The 13994-nt window shown below is 35.5% G+C and overlaps 2 long non-coding RNA genes across 3 annotated transcripts; both read left to right on the top strand.

The window, feature by feature from the left end:
• The first annotated feature begins 2095 nt into the window (after nucleotides 1–2095).
• LOC110879544 lies at nucleotides 2096–4135 on the top strand. Its single transcript, XR_002558753.2, has 2 exons — nucleotides 2096–2436; nucleotides 3714–4135. It is a non-coding gene; the product is annotated as an uncharacterized LOC110879544 (long non-coding RNA).
• A 2175-nt stretch (nucleotides 4136–6310) lies between these two features.
• LOC110879543 lies at nucleotides 6311–8922 on the top strand. 2 transcript variants are annotated; one of them, XR_002558751.2, is made up of 5 exons: nucleotides 6311–6672; nucleotides 7684–7785; nucleotides 8130–8235; nucleotides 8389–8447; nucleotides 8579–8922. It is a non-coding gene; the product is annotated as an uncharacterized LOC110879543 (long non-coding RNA). The 2 variants fall into 2 exon arrangements; XR_002558752.2 differs by having other exon boundaries at nucleotides 8398–8447.
• The last annotated feature ends 5072 nt before the right edge of the window (nucleotides 8923–13994 follow it).

Here is a 13994-nt window from a genome sequence, read left to right on the forward strand (position 1 = left end):
TAACTATCGGTCTTTGACCGTTGCCACCCGCAACTAACACTTTTGGCACCTAGCACCCCCAACTTGACTTTTTGTTTGTAATGGCACCACCCAGTTAAATCTCCACTAACTGAGTTTGTCTTTTGTCCCACGTGGCACAACCAAGCTTACATGAACAGGATTACATGGCGATTACGTGTCACTGTATCTCTATTCATCTCCCTCACACAAAACACACACAAAACACGCACACCATCATCATCATTCTCTTTCTTCTCTGCAAGTGATCATCGGTCAAACCCAACCAGCTCAAGCAATTAATGAAATCTCACTCAAAAATCATAAAACCCATGTTTATAACAAGACTATAAATCTGTTACATCTCACTCACAAATCACAAACACCCATCTTTGAACATTCTCAACTGCTATCGTAAGAGATGATTCAATCTGAAGTTCTACAACATACCCATCTCGATCGCTTCATCTACCGATGAAAATCTTGCATCTGCGCTTCAATTAAGGTCTTCATCTTTAATTCCTGCTGTATCCCTAATTTTACTTTTTTGTTTGATTAATTTATGTTGATTTTGATCACAAAGTTGCTGATTTCATGCTCTGTTTCTTTAATTCCTGCTGTTTTACTTGATGTACATAGTTATAATTCTCTTTTTAGTTTTTTCAGGGAGATTGAAGAGGAATGGGGCGGAATTGGGGGTTAGGGTTTTGGTGTATTGGCCTGATTCGATTGATTGGAGGAGGGTTTGGATTGAGGTTTGAAGGGGTGTGGAAAGAGGTGGGGTTTGATTGGGAGGAAGGGTGCAATGGAGAAGACGAAGCTCGTAGGTGCGGTGGGTTTGCAGGATCGCCATTAAAGAGAATGGTGATGATGGTGTGTGTGTTTTGGAGTTGTCTGTGTTATAAAGAAGGAGATGAGGTTTACATACACATCATTTCCACGTAATCATCTCCAACTCAGCAAACTTGTGCCACGTCAGAAAAAAAAAACAAACTCAGCTAGTGGAGATTTAACTGGGTGGTGCCATTGCAAACAAAAAGTCAAGTTGGGGGTGCCGGGTGTCAAAGTGTTAGTTACGGGTGGCAACGGCCTTTGGTGATAAAATCCAATAACCCACCCTAAAAACCAGAACAAAGGAAGCCGGTGGTGTGCGTAGCGTAACCCGGAATATGGACAGCCGGAGGCGGTGGAGGGTGGAGAGGATGAAGGAAACGGAGGAGTTGCCAGCGGGAGTTTGGGAATAACGGAAATGCCTCCGGTGACCGTCCGTCAGCGTTCTTCATAACATTTGATTTTTCCGTTTAGGTATTAGGATTTGTGCTTCATTTTTGAATTAGTTTGGTATATATACTCATCTAACAGCATCGATCTTTTGGGTCTTACTTCTGGATTTCAGCAATTAGGGTTCCAATTTCAGTGTTCTTCACTCCGATTGTAGGTGCGCTTGATGCTTACCATTGATTGTGGTTGGAAAAAGGGTTGCACTGATGCAGAGCTCAAGAATGCTTACAAGAAGCTTTCACTGGTAACCAATATTGATCTAAAGTGAGTTGTTTGTTTTAGAGTTTGATACCATATTTAAAAGTTTTTTTTTATCGTTTGGTAATTAGAGATGGAACCCAGATTGTTGTTCTGCATTAGGAAACTTAAACATGTGGAAGAAGCAAAGAATAAGTTTCAGGCAATACAAGAAGCCTATTCTGGTAATTAATGTATTTGGTTTTGTTAATAAAGGTGTTATCTTGAATGATCTTGTAGTATTAAAATTCCTTTTTATAATGTTTACAGATATTTGTGTTAATAAGTTGTTCACTTGCAATTTTGTGTTTCATAATTGATAATGTCGCAATGAAGTGCAGTGGTGATCATCATGCCTATCATTTTTTTGTTGCTTTGGGATGGCTTATAGAATACATGTCTTTCCAATCACATGATAGCAAAGAGGTCTAGGAGAGTCAGTGAATCACATGTTTATTGTACTAATAGCACCCATTTTCTTCTTTATATTAATTTACGTTTTTACCCCTCGCTGATATTTTGACAGCAAGGATGGTGTGATATTGTTGGATCTATTGAATAAATTCTACTGGCAAGAAAGTCATTGCTACCGTATTCAAGAAAACAATAGGTATGCCAAAGAAGAGCAAGAACATGGCATCAAGAATCAGTTAAAATCTACTGGCAAGAAAGTCATTGCTTCAAATCTTCATTCCGATTTAACAAATGAGAAAGTGGCCCAATCTCAATCTGACGGCTTTGATTCTACTCCTATCAAGTCAACTACCATTCAAGAAGTTCCTGCTTTGTTGTCTATCAAGTCAAAGCCCAAGTCATAACCAGTAAAGGATTCGGTTCAGTCAAGATCTCATAGCAATCCCAAAGAGAGGTCCACAAGTGTGGGTAATCAGGGAAAGAAACGGCTATCACTTCCCAGTAACGGTTAGTTCATCTCTCTCTCTCTCTCTCTCTCTCTGTATGTGTGTGTGTTGCAGTAATACAAGGGTTATATCTGATGACGGTGAATACATTTCACACATCTCTTATGTACTTCCCACCATCATGCCAAAAAACGGTGCTTAGTGGTAGATTTATATAAGAGAGCTCGAGCTCGGCTTGTTGGTAGTTTCTCAAGCTCGGGCTTGGCTCGTTTATTATCTATTAACAAATATATTATGTAAAAGTAATATAAATAAAAGACTCGTTTAGGCTCCCGAGCTCGATAAGTGAAGCTCGAGCCCGGGCTCGTTTTATAAAAAGCTTATTTATGATTTGGGCTCAGCTCGTAAACAAGTTTAAATAAGCTCGGTTCGGCTCGTTTACTACACAACTTGAAATACGGGGTAAATGTTATTAAATATTAATAAAAACTAATATTACACTAAGGTTCGACGAGCCTGAATGACGAGCTTCACATGCCATGCTCGAGCTCGATAAATAAATGAGCTTTATTTTAGGCTCAGGCTCGACTAGGGCTTGATAAGGATTGATTGACGAGCTTCACATGCCAGGCTCAAGCTCGAGCTCGATAAATAAACGAGCTTTATTTTAGACTCAAGCTCGGCTCGGGCTCGATAAGGCTCGGCTCGTTTGCACCTCTAGTGGGTTGGGTATTGGGTCAAAATAGGCAAACTTTTTTTATGGGTCAAATGGGATTGGACCTGGTTAGTGTGTCAAGTGTGATTACATTATTTACCTATTTTACTGTTAAGAAATAAAACATAACGCAAACTGACTCACTTGTAAGTAAATGAGTTGAACTTGTCTTCTTATAGTCTATTGGTAGGTGTACAATATACTTTATGTTTATTGAGAATGTATAAACTAGCCAAACATGCTACCGTGCTTGTTACAACCAATTATGCATTAAATACTACTTCAAAAGATGGCATACCACCTGGTTTACCATCGTGTTATATTGTTATTTTGTTTCATTGTAGCTACACGAGCACACAATTAATCTTATTAAAAAAGATGTAATGTTCAGTTATTCACAAGTTGGACTTGATGAAATTATTTGACCAATAGGCACAAGCCAATCAGATGCTGAAATAGAAATGGTCAGATCTATTCGATATGATTGTATTTGTTTCAGTACCTTTATTTTACGCTCAACCCATTTGACTTGTCTCTTAAGCTTCTTCTATTTGATCCGTTATAAATAAAACATAATCCGATTCGACTCGCTCTTAAGTTAATGGGCCAAAACATATGGACAGGGAAAGGTGTTGGGAGCTCAAATAGCAAGGTTTCACAACCGACAAAAGCCAATTAAGATATTTTTCAAGTCAAATGGAAGTCAACAAGATCATATAAACAACTGCTGATGGATGCTTGTATATACATGAGTTATTTAGCGCATCAAGTTGCAACCGAATTGCTGAGATGTTTTCTCAATAATTATTACAATGTTCTTTAGTAATGTTTTGTCTGTCGGATGGTGTGTCATTACTTTGTAACTACCAATGTGTATGTTGTATTACCGGACATTTGTTTGGGTACCAGATGAGGTGGACATCAAGCACTAAAGTGGGTGCTTGGTGTATGTTGATGAAGTTCATTTGTAGTTTTGAGTTTTTTTTTGTTCAAGTATGTATCAGGTAATTTATAGTTTGTTCTTATTTAAGTCAATAATTCATAATTGTGCTGAATGGACAATAAATATGACCATATATATTTATATTATTTGGGGTATGTTTTTACAGTGATGTTTATGTTGTACATGATTTTACATATAGATGCTAGAAAATATTTTGTGTTATCTTGAATTGTTCCAAAAGTCTTTAGAAAAATGTATAAAAGTAATCATTTTTTATGCTGGTTTGTGAAACTATCGAGTTGGAGGTCTCACTTGAAACATGCAAACCTTCATCGGAGTCGCCTTAGCGTGCCGCAACGCGCGCAGGGTTATAAACCTAGTTTAATTAAAATTAAAATTACCATTTTACGTTTTATTATCAAACGAAATCAATCAAACAAAAAAAACAACAAACACAACAGCAACCTTTTATCAATAAGGATCAGCCTTAACCCCAAAACAATATCCACCCGTTTATGTTGTTCCAATATTGCAGCCAAAGTGCAACGATAATGCAGCCAATAACACAGCCAATATTGCAGCCAAAGTGCAGCAATAACGCACCAATATTGCAGCCAAAGTGCATTAAAATCGCGTGTAATATTGCAGCGAAAGTCCAACCAATATTGCATTACAATGTAATCGATATTTGCAGCCAAAGGGCAATAGAATGGTTGCAAAATTGGCGGGTCAAGCGGGTTTGCTAATGGGTCGAAAAGTATTTTTGTACGGTTCTGGTTGACCACACTTTGGCTCAAAGACTAAAAAAATAAGATTTCTATATTTACGACTAGTTTCGACGCTCGTTACGGATTCGACGCGCGTTACGGACCTACGCGCGTTACGAACGACTTCGACTAAAAAATATAAATATTATATAGTTACGGCTAGTTACGGACGACTTCGACTAAATAATAAAAATATTATATATATACGACTAGATACGGATTCGACGCGCGTTACGGACCTACGCTCGCTACGGATGACCTCGACTAAATAATAAAAATATTATATATTTACGACTAGTTACGTTTCAACGCTCGTTACGGACATACGTTCGTTACGGACGACTCGAACGGTAAAATGAAAATATTATATAATTACGGCTCTTACGGATTCGACGCGCATTACGGACCTACGCTCGTTACGAACGACCTCGACTAAATAATAAAAATATTATATATTTACGACTAGTTACGTTTCGACGCTCGTTACGGACACACGATCGTTACGGACGACTCGAACGATAAAATGAAAATATTATATAATTACGGCTCTTACGGATTCGACGCGCGTTACGGACCTACGCTCGTTACGGTCGACATCGACTAAATAATAAAAATATTATATATTCACGACTAGTTACGTTTCGACCCTCGTTACGGACCTACATGCGTTACGGACGACTTCGACTAAATAATAAAAATATTATACATCTCCGACTAGTTACGGATTCGACGCGTGTGAGTTCAGTACCGTTTCGAACCGAAACTCGTCCGATTCAAACACGATTACTTAGAAGAAACGACATAGACTTTGTACCGCCGGTAAAATCCGATATACCAGTTTGAACTGTTATACCGGTACCGACTTAAGTCTGTTTTTGGGTTAGGATTTTACTTTTTATCATCCTATCTCCATGTTTACTTTTAGCTTTAACCTAACAACTTTTAGTATTTTATCTCCATCTATCAAACTCCAAAATTTGCTTCATCACTACATAATTCCTGACTTGTTCCAGACTTCCATCACCCCATCGTTCGTTCCAGATTTCCATTTTAATCCAATTTTGGATTATTTTATAAGTTAATGTTGTAATTTATTAAATAATACAATTAACTAGTCAACCCGGTTGAACCGCCCGACACAACCCGGTTCAACCGGTTAAACCATTTTTGTGTCTAATCCTGTATGATTAAAAAACCGGATTTTAGAACATTGCCCTAACCTATATATATTACGTATATCCCCTCCTTAATATATATATATATACTATATATAATAAGCGTATCCCAAGGACTACTTAATGTAATTTGGCATTCCCTTAAAACACCTTTAAAAGTCTTTTAAACACAACAAACATATTGGTAACCTTACTTCCCAATAATACCCTTATTAATTCAAACAAAAACACAAGGATCCTGATCCTACCGTCAATCACTTCACACGGATCATCATCCAACCGTCCATTACTTCACACGGATCATGATCCCCTGAAAGCTGTCCTATAATCCCTACTTTTGTACAATCCCCAATCTCATTTCAAATTTCAAATCCACAGCTCCCTTCGCTTTTCATTCTCTCTCCGATTTTGGATCTGGATCTGCTATGTCTTTGCCTTGCGTGGCTCAATTCCAACATTCGGTTTCTAATTCAAGCTCTCAACAACGGGGACAAATACATCAACCAACGGCGACACAGTCAGGTTGTCTAAATTTTGGGTTCCGTCAAAAAATGGAGATGGTTACGAGTTCCGGTGGTGATTGTGTTAAGATTCTACAGCCATCAAAGGAGAGGAGGATGGACCTTCCAACCAAGCTCCGGTGAAGATTTTGGCAACTCCCGTAAGGAAGTTCTGCCATGCTTTCCTTCTATTCAAGGTATTTTTAACATGTAGTTGGTTGTAAACTTGTAACTCATCTGAACATTATCTGCTAATACTGGTTTCATGTTCACTTTTTAGTCTTTTATTTTGCAGTGTTAGTTCTACCTCATATTTATCACTTGATTAGGTTGAGTTTTGTTACGATCTGGTTAATTTGGGATTGGGGTTCAGTGATTTTCTAAAGTTTGTCTGCATTGAAACTGATCTGGTTCTTTTGAACTATTTGAAAATTTCTAACAAAAACTCAAAATCAGATTTTGAATGTTTTTTTAGAGTTGTTACTATGAATAAAACTTCTTGTTTCCTAAAATTTTTGTGAATAAATAATGTCAAATTTTGAAATCGATTCAGTTGATTTAGCATCTAGATGATTAAAGTTTCGTATGTATTTTTGGACACTTTAGATTCAAACCGCTTTAAACTAAATAAACATCCTTTGATTCTATTACTAACTTTAAATAAATCGAACATATAACAGCATTATATATATTTTTAGTTCAGTTTTAACTTCAAATAGCACGATAAATTAACACGTTTCAAAACGAATGTGAGGGGAGTTCTTTTGAGCATTCATCGCTGAAATGGAGCAGGGATATGGTTATATCGAACTTGATAGCGTATATACAAAGCCCTGTAATTACACCTCAGTGCTAAACCTTAGAGGCCAATATGTAAATTAATTTATATTAAACCTAATTTTATATAAATACATCATACAAATTCAGTGACTCATATGTGAAATTATGATTGTGAAAAAAGGTTCATAATTGTTGTTTTATTTAAAATGACTATTTATTGAATCTTTTAAATATGCCTGTTACTCTAGGGTAAAAGTGCCATTTTTGTGAATATATTTTTCCTAATCTTTGTTACTGTAGAACTGCCTCGACTCTTTTTACTGTATTTACACATGTACACATCCAATGGTTTATCTTTGCACGACCTGTTAATAAAATGATTGATTATATGAAAATTCTTATGAGGTCAAAGTTGCTTATAATTGCAGGGTTATAGTAGAGCAAAGGATCAAGAAAAGAAAGTGAGGAACTAACTATTGGAACAACTTCCTTCTTTGCAATATCTACTGTATCGCCTTATCGGATGCATGGTAAGTTACTTTTTATGAGGAAAAATGTTACCTTTTTGTGATATCTGAGTAAAAGTCACTTAAATTAAAAAACCACCTTTTTTTTCTTTAAATCTGTTTCAGATGTTGCTTGTTCTATTTTTCGTCCATTTTTAATTGGTGTGTTAAACATGATTACATTATCTAGAATTTGACGATGGTATATGTGAAGCGGTTATGCCTCTTTTGGATATTCTTGACTGCTAAGACCAACGATGGCCATAGCGTTTGACGGCAGCAATAGGACTAGACTGAATTACCTCGATAACTTTACTTTTTATTTTTTATTATTTTTTTGTGCTCATGAATGATATTTAATGGTTCAGGTGGATGTTTGGACAAAGGAAAGAGAAGTTGCTGGATTAAAGGCAGCTTGAGGGATGTTAGCTTACATGTATCTTGGCAAGTCAAATAACCCGTCATGTTGGTCAGGTCTGATTACATTATTATCATGTAGTTTTATGCCGATAGCCATCGGAAAGAACATGAAAAACCTGATTTTGAGTCATTTAAGCAAAAGGTAATTTCCTTTTATTATAAAATGTTACACTCATTTTGAATAACCTGTTCATTTTGTGCTTAAAGCGAACGCAGCCGCAGCGATGAAGGGCATCAATGAACTGGTTCCAAAAGGAGTTTCAAGGGTAAGTTTTGGAGTGTTATTTTGTATAGTTATGTACTTTGACTTGACTAATAGTTTATTAGAAAGTATTTGGCCATTTATTAACACCATATACCATATAAAAGCATTACTCTGTTTTGATTCCTTTTGCAGGCAATGGTGGACTTGGAGATGTCGTTTTATGCAAGAATAAGTTGGATGGAAGACAATATGATGTTAAGAAGATTCAATTGAAGGGCGGAAGTCATCCTTTAGATGATAAAATCTAGTATTTAGTTGGAATTGCTAACAACCTTGCTTTTCTAGTTCTGTACCCGTTCGGTGGACGGACATATTAATGGTATAATGACATAAGTTATACCCTGACTATGTTTTAACCTCTCTTCTAGTTTTGTTTTGTTTGTTTTAGTATTTAAATTTCTATAACTAGTACTTTTATTTGGTTGTTTGTAAGATTAATGTTTATTAGTTTAATTAAGAATCTTAATTTGTTTCCATAATGCTTTGGTATTTGTTTGTACATATTGAACATTTTTATCTACATATAGTGTGGTTAATGTCTACACTTTAAAATATATTTACCAACACATCAACGTTTTTTTCAACACAAATTAAAATCAATACCTACACATCTTCAACATTTACCTACACATAATATTATTTTTACCTACACATAAGATTACTTTTACCCACACATATATTCATGCCACGTCAACTGCCATGTCAGATGCCACGTCAACTGCCACGTCGGATGCCACGTTGGATGCCACGTCGGATGCCATGTCATGTGCCATGTCAGCTGCCACGTCGGATTCCACGTCAGCTGCCACGTCAGATGTCTTCTAAACAAATTGTTGTACTTTTAACCACACATATAAATGACTTTTAGCCACACATATATGTGTAGGTATAGCTTGCTATCTGCCTACATATAACGTATGTGTGGATAATGACCTATATCCACAGTCATGAGCCTACACATCATTACACTTATTTTATGTGTAGGTAAAGAAAACTAACAACGCATTATATACTTTTTCCCACATATACTTTGTGTTGGTAAAGAACCAAATTTCTTGTAGTGAATCAGGAAGACTATTATCACTCCCCTTTTTATATGATATCGCGAAATCAAATGGGGCTAATTGGGATTGCTATCTAGCAAACATTTGCTTAGATACATCATGTTTGAAGTCCTTATTGAACATAAACTTAGCTGCTTGGCAATTTGTTTTTATTAGAAATTTTTTATTGTATAAATCATCTTGAAATTTTAAGACGCATTTTAAAATAGCTAGTATTTCTTTTGCTATAGCAGCGTAGTTCTTTTGGCTTTCTATCCATTTTCCTGAATGAAATCTTACAAGATATTCTTGTTTATTATGAGGAGAAATTTGTTTTAATATGCCTCCATATCCTATTTCTGAGGCATCCGTTTCAACTATCTTTTCCAATTAGGATTTGCAATAGTGGACGATTAGAAACTTTTTTGTTTTATTTTAATAACTGCTTTGGTATGATTTTCATTCCAAGGTTTGGGACTCTTTTTTAATCTATCATATAATATAGACGAATCTCTAGCCAAGTTTTCATAATAAGGAGCTATATAATTTAGGCTCCCTAGAAATCTCTGAAGCTGATTTTTATCTATAATTTTGTCTGGAAATCTATTAGCAAATTCGATACTTCTATTAATAGGAATTATCTTTCCTTTCTCTATAATATGTCCTAAAAATCTTACATTTGTTTGGAATAACATCATTTTGGGACTAGAAATGACCAATCCATTCCTTATAATAATATCTTTAAATAAATTTAAATGTTTAAAATGGGTTTCAGTATCTTTTGAAAATACTAGAATATCATCTATATAAACTATTATAAAGTTTGAGAAAGGAATGAATATATCATTCATAATCTTTTGAAATTCTGAAGGGGCATTTTTGAGACCGAAAGGCATAACATTCCATTCATATTGTCCGAAAGGAACATTAAAAGCTGTCTTATATCTATCCTTTTGATCTATCTGGATTTGCCAATATCCTGATTTTAAATCAAATTTTGAAAATATTAGTGCGTCATATAACCTATCTAGTAAGTCTTTCTTGTTTGGAATTGGATCTCTTATCCACTTTAAAACTCCGTTTAAAGGTTTATAATTTATAACTAGTCTTGGAACACCTCTTTCTTGTTCCGAATGTTTGTTTACATAAAAAGCAGTACATGACCATGGTGACTTGGAAGGATTTATTAATCCCTTTTGTTGAAGAGAGGCTATTTCCTTTTTGCATAATTCTAAATATTCAGAATTCATTTGACAAGGTCTTGCCTTAGTTGGAACATTACTCTCCTGAAAATCCTTTTCATAAGGAAGGGAGACTATATGTTGTTTTCTATTCCAAAAAGCATTTGGATGATCATTACATATTTCATTATTAAATTGGTTCTTTATTGATTCAGTTTTTGATATGAGTTTTGGGTTTTTTAAATTATCTTCTATTGTATGTATATTGAGTTCTTCTTTAAGAAAATTTATTTGATTTATCTTTGCCTGTATTAAGATTTCATTTATCATTTTTTCAATAGGTTGAGTTATAAACTTAAAATGAAGGTTTTTCCCCTTATAAGTTGCTGAAAATCCTTTGTGGTCAACTTCTCTTAAAGGAAATATCTTGTTTAAAAAAGGGGTTCCTAAAATAGCTTCATTTGAAATGTTTTTAACAAGGACAAAAGAAGTGGGGACACATTCCCCGTTATTACAGATTTTTACATTAGGAAGTTTATATTTAACTCCCATATCTTTTTTATCAGCCGCTTTTAAAACCTATGTATTTTTTTTAAAATATTTTGTAGGAATAAGACCTTCTCTTAAGCAATTTAAATCTTGAGGGGATGGTATACCGGTGTTTTGTGAAGTTATGTGTTACTATATATATTTGTGTGTTACGGGTCATAAAGTTTAACGTTTTATTTAAAACGTTAACATCTCATTCGGTTTAAGTCGGTTTGGTGAACAACTTGTCGAGTAGACATGTGTTTAGGCCTTAGTGTCTTATATGGTTTAGGTCACTTGTAGGTCGTTTCGTTTTCAGAAATCATATATTTGCTAGCATTGTGCATGGAGCTTAGATGAGTTTTCAAGTCCCCTTATTGTTTTCATGGTTATTAAATGGGGAAAATACATGCTTGGTTATGGGGTATGGTAGTTTGACATGAAATCCATCATATACAATATGGTCCTGTTTGTTTATTCAGATGTAAAACATCTGCAGTCTGCCGACCACATCTGCAGACATCTGTAGCAGAAGAGGTGGACCAAACCTCTGCAGTCTGCAAGAAAAAGACTGTTTGTTTGTTAACTTCTGCAATCTACTGAAATAAACTGAAATATAAATAAACGGATTTATCAAGATGAACATCTATATTCCAATAATCAAACAAACAAAAACTATAATTAACTTATTAACATAATCAAAATTCAGAATTTAAACACCTATAATCAACTTAGTAACATAATCAAAATTCAGAATTTAAACACCAATAATCAAGTTATTCACATAATCAAAATTCAGGATTTAAACATAAACCTAATTAACACAAATAATTCCTAACATTAAACAAAAAAAAAAACAAAACAAATCTTAAACATATCTGTTAGCAGTAACATTGGAGCAGGAACGAGGAGGATGACCAGCGACTTAGGAGGAGGAGGATGGTGGCTGGCGAAGAGGAAGGAGGAGGAGGGGAGGCCGGCGGAGAGGAAAGAGGAGGACGGTGGTGTGGAGGAGGAGGAGAAGGGTGGCCGGCGGAGAGGAAGGATGAGGAGGTCGGTCGACGGAGAGGAGGAGGAAGAGGAGGAGGATGGGTAGCGGCTGAGTTGGGGAAGATAGAGAAGGAACTAGGGTTTCAATGTGTTTGTTGCATCTGGGGAAAAAAGAATGGAGAAGAGGTAAGAAGACCTTGATCCATGTCTGCACCAAAAAGAGGTAGCGCAGACCTTTTTTAATGAAATGTCTTCGAGAAAACAAACACACTGCACACTCAAACGTCTGCACGTGGTCGGCGTGGGGCTGACATAAGAAGTCTTGAAGAGCTTTTCACAAAAAACAACCACCCCCTATGTGTGCATAAGTTGGTTGATATTGACCTCGGAAAACCCTCATATTGGTATTTTTATAGTAACCATTAGTGTGTTGGGACCGCGGAACAGTCGAGTGGTTTTATTGGGATTGGCAATCTCTGCTCTTAGTCGGTGGGGACCATTGGGGAGTGCAATTGTGTCCTACGTGTTAGACATCGTCATGGATGTATGATGTAACGAGGCAAATGTTAGTGTTATGGTTTGGTTACAAGCTTATGTTGGCACATACATCATTGTTTTGCAAGACACATGAACTATGCATACTAGTTTTTCAAATGATAAAAGTTTCCTTTGTGTCTTTCAAACCCGTAAATTATGTTTATGTTGATGTTTTAAGCTTATTTTTCAAGTAAGTAAATGGTAGTTCACGGCGTTGGAGTTTCTTGTATGCATCTTAGACGATACCATTTTGTAAGGTTCTATTTTGTATTTCCCATTCGCACATGGGTTATATTTGCTAAATCCTTGGTTTTATAAACAATGTCTTTTGTTTGGTGTTTTTGGGCAAGTTGTCTTCTTTTGGTTATGTTAACCTAAACACTTTCGGTTTGTAACCTTTAAACACTTGGTATCGTAAAATAATCACTTAGATGTTTACTAACTGGTTGTTATGAAAACGTTTCATTTCACGCCTCCTATTTCCTCCTTCAATTGCTAAGCACGGATGTATATATTTTATTTTTGGTGTAGGGGTATTTTGGTCGGTAGCTTTCCCAATGACCATTGTATTTAAGGTATAGTAAATGCTGAGCACGGATGTGTATATTTTATTTTTGGTGTAGGGGTATTTTGGTCGGTAGCTTTCCCAATGGCCTTTATTTATAAGGTATAGTAAATGCAAAGAGAGTTTATGATGAATAGAGAATCTACTTAACATGAAATAGCAAAATGTTAAATATGGTGTTGCATTCTTTTTCAAACACATTAAGGATCAATATGGGTTTAGCCATTTCTCTTTCTCATAATAAATTTCCTTCTTATTGCATTCACTATTGTAATTACATTATTCGAGGCACTTAGCCTCCAAACGTAGGCCTAACAAAACAACCATAAGTACACACACGAATTGAACACAATGCTTCCCTCATAACATGACAAGCATCCGCACAACCTTTTGTTTCTAAGGATATATAAAAGCTTGTGTGGAAGTTATACATGTTGTTAAAGAAGAATTGTATGAACTTCATTTATATGCTATAGTTTGTGCTTGTGGGTGCAAAGCACAAACACTAAGAGAACTAAATAATGTGATATCAAAAATAACTTCGACAAGTGGCTAACTTTTATGAAAAATAAAGTTGGTTAAACTTATAGGAATGCTTAACATCCATATGAAACAAGTGCAACATACCCTATTTTTAGGTTTGATGCTTCCCTCTGTTCATATTAGCATATAAGAAAAATTACAAGTGTCAACATGCTATAAAT

This window comes from Helianthus annuus, chromosome 9 (genome assembly GCF_002127325.2).
Source record: "Helianthus annuus cultivar XRQ/B chromosome 9, HanXRQr2.0-SUNRISE, whole genome shotgun sequence".
NCBI classification, from domain to species: Eukaryota; Viridiplantae; Streptophyta; class Magnoliopsida; order Asterales; family Asteraceae; genus Helianthus; species Helianthus annuus.